At 48.4% G+C, this 7,572-nt stretch overlaps 1 long non-coding RNA gene across 1 annotated transcript; it reads right to left on the reverse strand.

Annotated features, from left to right (window-relative positions):
* Positions 1–1,119: 1,119 nt before the first annotated feature.
* On the reverse strand, positions 1,120–7,368 carry LOC134759257 (uncharacterized). The gene is made up of 2 exons (XR_010135332.1): positions 7,136–7,368; positions 1,120–2,930 (listed from the first exon to the last, which is right to left on the reverse strand). It is a non-coding gene; the product is annotated as an uncharacterized lncRNA (long non-coding RNA).
* Positions 7,369–7,572: the final 204 nt, after the last annotated feature.

The raw sequence follows: 7,572 nt of genomic DNA on the forward strand, positions 1-7,572 counted from the left end.
CACTCAATTGCCCTTCCACAACATCAGATTCTTAATTAAATGAACACCACTGCTACAATTCTCTGATAAATAAAATAGCATTTCCACATGAATTAGAAATGACAACTTGTTAATAGCGTCCCTGAGGTTTTGTTACAAAATCATCACTCTTTTTGTCATTGTTCAGGCATAAAAAGACCATGCTATAATCCAGAAATAAGAATGTTCTTCAGGCAATTGATTCTCAAGTGCGGACTCAATATTCCATAAGACGGCTTTCCCCCTCATTCCTATTATAATACATGACAACAGTTAATTGCGTAGAAACGTTTTTCGTATTGTTTTATTTTATTGAAATTCACCAAATTCAGATGAGCTGGAAGAGGAAGCTGGCCTGAACTTATTAGAGAATTTACATTAAAAAATACTAGGTAGTAAACTTCTTAAACGCAGACAGCCTGTTGTACTTGTCTTTGCTTTCCTAGCATTTAGCTAGGTAATTCAGGCAAGGCACTTGGAGGCCTTCATTTTCCTCCTCTATAAAATGGTCATAATCCTAGGCCTGTGGTGAAGACTAAATACTTGGAACTGAGGAACTAGCATGTAATAAACACCTAACAAATGTTACTGGCTTAAAACGACTCAGTAATTATTATTATCTGCCACCTAGGCTGAAGGGCAGTGGCACGATCACGGCTCACTGCAACCTCTGCCTCCCAGGTTCAAGCGATTCTCCTAACTCAGCCTCCTAAGCAGTTGGGATTACAGGTGCATGCCACCATGCCCAGCTAATTTTTGTATTTTTAGTAGAGACAGGGTTTCACCATGTTGGCCAGGCTGGTCTCGAACTCCTGACCTCAGGTAATCCACCCACCTTGGCCTCCCAAAGTGCTGCAATTACAGGCATGAGCCACCACACCTGGCCTTCAACAACTTAAAATGCTCCCCAAGTCTTTCCAAGAAGAGATCCTTTTCCAAGAAGAGATCATTCTTCAAAGAATGGATGATTCATTTATAATTCACAACCCCACTTGCATACCAACAATTATTCTGGTTAAGCCCTTTAAAGAGCTGATTTCTTAATTAAACCTAACATTCCCTTTGCACTTTCGTTTGTCCTTTGAATTTTTTTAGTAAATCTTTTCTTTTAAGCAGTGTAGACAAGCGCTCCAGTCTAGCCTAACCATGTACATTTGCCCATATATTAAATGAATGGCATCTAAAAGAGTGATGCTATGCTGTGTTTTACGCAATAGAACAATACCAAGAATGGTCACCACAAATAATGCACACTCGTTTTTGAGGAGGAAACTTGGTATATTCAGTTTGATGTCAGCTGCCTTCCTCTTCTAATCACCCCCCTTTGCCTTATACTCCCTTTTTAAATTAATGCATTGTTGGAACGGAGTCTTTGAAATCATTACAGGGACCTGCAGTTTGCACTTTTTCATAATTTATTTAGAAAGACCTCATGGTTTTGTTTTTAAGCTTAGGTAGGCATTTCATTATTTTGGTGACTTGTTTCTTGGCACCACATAGGTGACAGCAAGATGAGAATTAAACAGGGCTTTGAGGGATTGAATGGGCCAAGACATACCCAGGCTGCCTTGAACATGTGTGAGGCTTGGAACAAGAGATCCAACAGAAGCCCACATTCCTTATGCTGGGAGGCATCTCCTCACACCTGCCACTCCAGCCAGGTAACCTCTGCCCACCAGGCGTCTCCAGCACTGCCAACATCTGCTGGCATTACCTTTTACAGCCTGCAGAGGAACATGAGGCTGGGGAGTCCAGTTCAAATGAAGAATTTGTGGCCTCTCTGGAACTCTACACTAAATGTGCTGGCACGAGGTGATAGTCCCTGGTGCCCAGTCTATAGCCCAGCCCACTTCTCTTCCCACCAGGCTCCGGTGCCATGAAAGTTCTTCCATACAGGCATGTGGACACCCCAGCTCCACAGCAGAGCTCTGTCAGAGCCTCTGCAAATAGCTGCACCTTGGCCATTCCATACAAAAAGGAGTGTGCACAATGCTGTGGTTTGAATGTCTCTATCCCTCCAAAACTCATGCTGAAACTGAATCCCCAGTGCAACAGTAATAAGAGATGGGGTGTTTAGGGAGTGATTAGCACCTTATAAAAGGGATTGATGGAGTGAGTTTGGACACTTTCTGCCCTTCTGTCTTTTCTGTCATTCGAGAACATACGTTCATCCCTTTTGGAAGATCCAGCAATGAGGCACCATTTTGGTTTTTTGTTTGTTTGTCTTTTGAGACAGAGTATCGCTCTGTCACTCAGGCTGGAGTGCAGTGGTGCAATCTCGGCTCACTGCAAATTCTGCCTCCTGGGTTCAAGCAATTCTCTTGCCTCAGCCTCCCAAGTAGCTGGAATTACAGGCATGCATCACCATGCCTGGCTAATTTTTTGTATTTTTAGTAGGGATGGGGTTTTCACCATGTTGGCCAGGCTGGTCTTAACCTCCTGACCTCAGGTGATCTGCCCGCCTTGGCCTCCCAAAGTGCTGGGATTATAGGTATGAGCCATCACGCCCAGCCCCAAGGCACCATTTTGGAAGCAGAGAGCAGCCCTCGCCAGACACCAAACCAGCTGGTGCCTTGATCTTGGATTTCCCAGCCTCCAGAACTGTGAGAAATAAATGTCTATTGTTTATACATTTTTCAGTCTCAGGTATTCTGTTATAGCAGCAGGACTAAGATACCATTCCATGGAAATACAGGTGTGCACACCAACAACACAGTCCACTCAAGGAGGACAAACCCAGTAAGTGACTTATGAAGCCCTAGCTACCCAGAGAATGTTCTAGAAGGATGGCCTATGGGCTTGGCCCTTGAAAGTAATGTCCCAAGGCTGGGATTCCTCTTACCTGGGTCTAAAGGCAACGCCCACTAGGTCTGTTCATTCTTCTCATTGAAAAAGCAGCTCCTGCCCCCAACCTGTGTGTTGAAGAAGGGAGTGCAGTCAAATGTAAGAAGGTAGGTTATTTAAAACACTATGGTATATTCTCTACATTACAAAAACCTCAGATGGGCTGGGTGTGGTGGCTCATGCCTATAATCCCAGCACTTTGGGAGGCCGAGGTGGGTGGATCATTTGAGGTCAGGAATTCAAGACCAGCCTGGCCAATAGGGTGAGACCTGGTCTCTACTAAAAATACAAAAATTAGCCGGGCATGGTGGCACGCGCCTGTAGTCACAGCTACTGAGGAGGCTGAGGTAGGAGAATTGCTTGATCCAGGGAAGCGGAGGTTGTAGTGAGCTGAGATCATACCATTAGACTCCAGCCTGGGCATCGCAGCGAGACTCCATTGCCAAAAAAAAAGAAAAATCTCAGATGACATCAGCGAACAGAGAGAGCTGAGATTCTAGTGTTGCTTGTGAGCTTCCCTAGAGGAGGCCGAACCGAAACCAGGTCTCAAATGCAGTAGGGATATCCATCTGCTGTTTTTTAAAAATATTTTTTAAAGTATATATTTAAAATACAGATAGGGTCTCACTTTGTTCCTCAGGCTGGTGTCAAACTCCTGGCCTCAAGCAATCCTCCGGCCTCCTCCTCCCAAACTGCTGCCATTACAGGGACGAGCCACTGCGCCCAGCCCATTGTAGTTTTTATTAGAATTTATGATAAACTTTTCATTTCATGGCATTGTCAATTATATCAGGTATTTTCTTGGTCATTTTTTCTTTTTTTTTGGTCTGGAAAGCTGCTCTGGGGAGACCTCAGTTTTCTGCCCACCTCCTCTGTGTGTGGCCCTCAAACTAAAGACAAGACCCTTAAAGATCACCACTCCCATGCCTTGCCTCTACCACGGGTACCTCAACCGCTTCTAAAATTTTTAGATCATCTCTGCTATATTCAACGGCCATGGAAGTTTCAAAAGTTTCCAAAGCAAAATGTTTTGTCTGAAACAAGCTGCTTTGGATTTTGTCTACATGATACAGGCACCTTCCTCTGGGCCCCACAACTGTCCCCTCTGTCACTTGCTTGGTGTTATGACATGTAACAAATCAGAGTGGGAAGGTCTTAGTTTTCTCTTTGTCAGCATTCTGGGATGCCCTGGCGGTAACAGGAAATGCACCCACAGCTCCATGCAGCTCTCTTGTAGGTGCTTTTCTTACCTGTGGGCCAGATCCTGTCCTGTGTAATGTTGATGTTTGTCGAGTTTATTTTTTGGTTCAGGGCATGAAATGATAATCGGCTTAAGCAGCACCAGAATTGAAGCAGAGAAGGTGAGGACACAGATTTCTTGGCCCTTTGACGAACAAACTGAAGATCACTGTTCTGGCTTCCCAACTGCAGAAGCTGTGATGTGGCAGAAAGAGCTGGAACCGTGCAGCTGGGCTTGCTCCCCCATGTCCCTCGTCCATCCTTCGTGGCCCACTCACTTGCCAAGAGCTGTTGATGTTGAAGCACCCAGGATATCCAGGAGGCAGCACCACATTCAGCAGGGCATTGTGACTTGAGGCCAAGTCTTTCAGCCTCCCTCAATCTCACTTTCTTTACTTGCAAATAGCAATACCACAGACCCCTCACAGGGATCATGGGAAGGTTAAAGAAGTGGAACTGGTTCAGCTGGAGCTTAGTAAGTAGTCAAAATCAACCTTCAAGAGTCCTTGTCCTGGAGGTCAGCAGCTGTCCTGGGCCTGGAAGACGGGGTGTGCTTCTGCTCCGTCTCCTTCTGTGGTTCTGGGGTGGGGGATCTGCACAGCCTGTGGGGTCCCCAGAGAGCCTGGGGCTGCTGCAGAGCAAGTTCTCTGTTGTTGGCAAATAAAGCCATAGCAGAGATGACTCCAGCAAGTTGAGCACCCTCTGAACAAAGAAGGAAATGTATTATCTCTTTCCTGAGGCCTATTCAATATTGGAAAAAACACCACCAGATTTAACTTCAAAATATAATTTTTCCAGCACAGCTGGAATGCACCCCCTGGCCATCCAGAGGCTTCTAAATGCATTGGGAGCTTAGTTACGACGCTCACCAAGTTGTCTCATCTCGCCTGGAACCCACTGGCCCTCACAGAGTTGAGAGAATATTCATTTTCTTGAGCTCTTATGAATGACAGTTTCTCGCTTGCCATGATTCCATGGAACTGGGCATCCGGCATCTCAGAGATGGGAAGTCGGAGAAATTCTGAGCATAGGCTGTATTTGCTGAGAAGATAAAGAGACTATTTTCCATTTCTCACTTCTCTCTCAAAGCGCAAAAACAACGGGCCTGTCTGGCCTAGTCACTGCTTTCTGTCTCTGAAGTGTTCCAGGCGCCAGCACCAGCCTTCCTCCTTATTAACGTTCCATGATGATTCCTTCCAGGTGCTGGGGATCCAGCCCGTGGGGTTATTAGAGGGCAGACACCAACAGGGAAGGTGTTGTTGACTCACCCTCACAAATATCATTCCTTACATTGTCAGGGCAATTACAAAACACGACTTTAAAAATACGATAATAAAATATCCAACTGAAGACTTTCAGTATAATTAATCCGCCAACCTTATATTTTGAGAAGGTTGAGAGCCATGAGGGAAAATAAACCCTAGAGAAATACATTGTTTTTAAGTTCTTTCAATAAAGACATGTAGGCATTTTCTAATGTTTTTCCCAAAAAGAAAGAACATCTACCCCTCTAATTCCACAAGAGATATAAAGAATTAAAGAAATTGTGATTAACAGCCCTGTAGCTGGAGCTCATGAAGCTCAGAGGATTGGGAATGGAAGTGGCAGGTTTAGGCTTGAATCAGAACTTCTGAATTTAAGAAAACAAAACAGGCCAGGCACGGTGGCTCACACCTGTAATCCCAGCACTCTGGGAGGCCAAGGCGGGCAGATCAGGAGCTTGAGACCAGCCTGCCCAACGTGAGAAACCCTGTCTCTACTAAGAATAAAAAAATTAGCCAGGCATGGTGGTGGCACGCCTGTTAATCCCCGCTACTTGGGAGACTGAGGCAGGAGAATCGCTTGAACCTGGGAAGCAGAGGTTGCAGTGAGCCGAGATGGCGCCACTGCACTCCAGCCTGGGCCACAGAGCGAGACTCCGTCTCAAACAAACAAACGACAACAACAACAAAATGCAAACTCTGGCCAGGCGCGGTGGCTCATGCCTGTAATCCCAGCACGTTGGGAGGCCAAGGTGGGTGTATCACTTGAGGTCAGGAGTTCGAGACCAGCCTGGCCAACATGGTGAAACCCCATCTCTACGAAAAATACAAAAATTAGCCAGGTGTGGTGTCATGCACCTGTAGTCCCAGCTACTCAGAAGGCTGAGGCAGGATAATCGCTTGAACCTGGAAGACAGAGGTTGCGGTGAGCACAGATCGCGCCACTGCACCCCAACCTGAGCGACAGAGCAAGACTCCATAAAAAAAAAAAAAAAACCCACGCAGATTGCAGATTCCTGGGCCCCATCCTCGCCTTTCTGAATTGCAGCCTTTCACCCTTTAAGAATGAGAGGGTGAAATCTGCACATCATACAAACAGCCCAGGGGCTATTAATCTGATGTTGCGCCCCAGCTCCCTCCAACACCGTCAGAGGGTGCACGGATTAGGCCTCTGCTGCGTGCAGAGAAGCATCCTAGGTGCTGCGTGGCTGTGCCAAAGCAGCAGAAACCGGTGGTGTGCCTTAAGATGCATGCTCCAAAGCTGTCCACAAGGCCTCTGGTACAGGCTTCCAGGTCTACGTCTCGGCTTCCCCGACAGTGTCCATGCGACACTGTCACCAGTTTCTCCTCTCACAAGCAGAAAATCAAATTCGGATTGGGCAAATGATTCCCTGCCCGGGTGTGGAATAAGGGTCAAGTCCTAAGTATGGAGAGAGAGCCGGCTCCCGCCAGGATAATGCGAAGCTCTGGAGGGGAGGCCAAGCCACCAGGCACCCGGCGGGAGAAGAGGAGGCTGGAGAGCGCCGCCCAGTGCCTGCAGGCCGGCGCTCCACGCCTCCCCTCCCCCCTGCACACCCCATTCCCCTCCGGTTGCCCGGCCTGGGAAGCCCCCTCCCCACACCTCCCCGCCCAGCATCTGCACGAGAGCCGCGAACCCTGGCCCAGAGCTCTGGGTGGGCCTCTCATCCCAGACGGCGGCCGCAGCCCGGCCCTGATCACCGGCCGCCTGAGCCCTCCGTTCGCTTGGCGCGAGCGCCGCCACCCGTCCTTACCCCCATCCAGTCCGAGGCCAGCCCCGTAGGCTCCCAGCCTGCTCCGTGAAAAGCCTTTTCCCCAGGAGGAGAGTTACTGGAAAGCAAGAGGAAGCCGAGAAGAGGCGGTGGCTGCAGCGCGCGGGGCCCGGCAGGGGCGCGGGGGCGTCGGGGCACTGACTGGGCAGCGCGGTTCCCCCTCATCCCGGGACACGGCGCGGCGCTAGCGCCACCCAGCGGGCGCGGTGGGAATTGCGCTCCCTTCCTGCGCGGGGGCTCTGGACACACAGGCGACCAAGAATGACGCCTGCAGCCGGATAAACGCTCGAGGCGAGGCCGCTATCATCCCTCTGCCGGGAGTGAGTCAAGTCTCAGCAAAAGAAGAAGCCACTTTGGCCAAAATTCCAAGAGTGCTGATGAAGACGGTGACATCTGACATTTCAATGGCACTTTCCATT

This window comes from Gorilla gorilla, chromosome 1, assembly GCF_029281585.2.
Source record: "Gorilla gorilla gorilla isolate KB3781 chromosome 1, NHGRI_mGorGor1-v2.1_pri, whole genome shotgun sequence".
Taxonomy (NCBI): domain Eukaryota; kingdom Metazoa; phylum Chordata; class Mammalia; order Primates; family Hominidae; genus Gorilla; species Gorilla gorilla.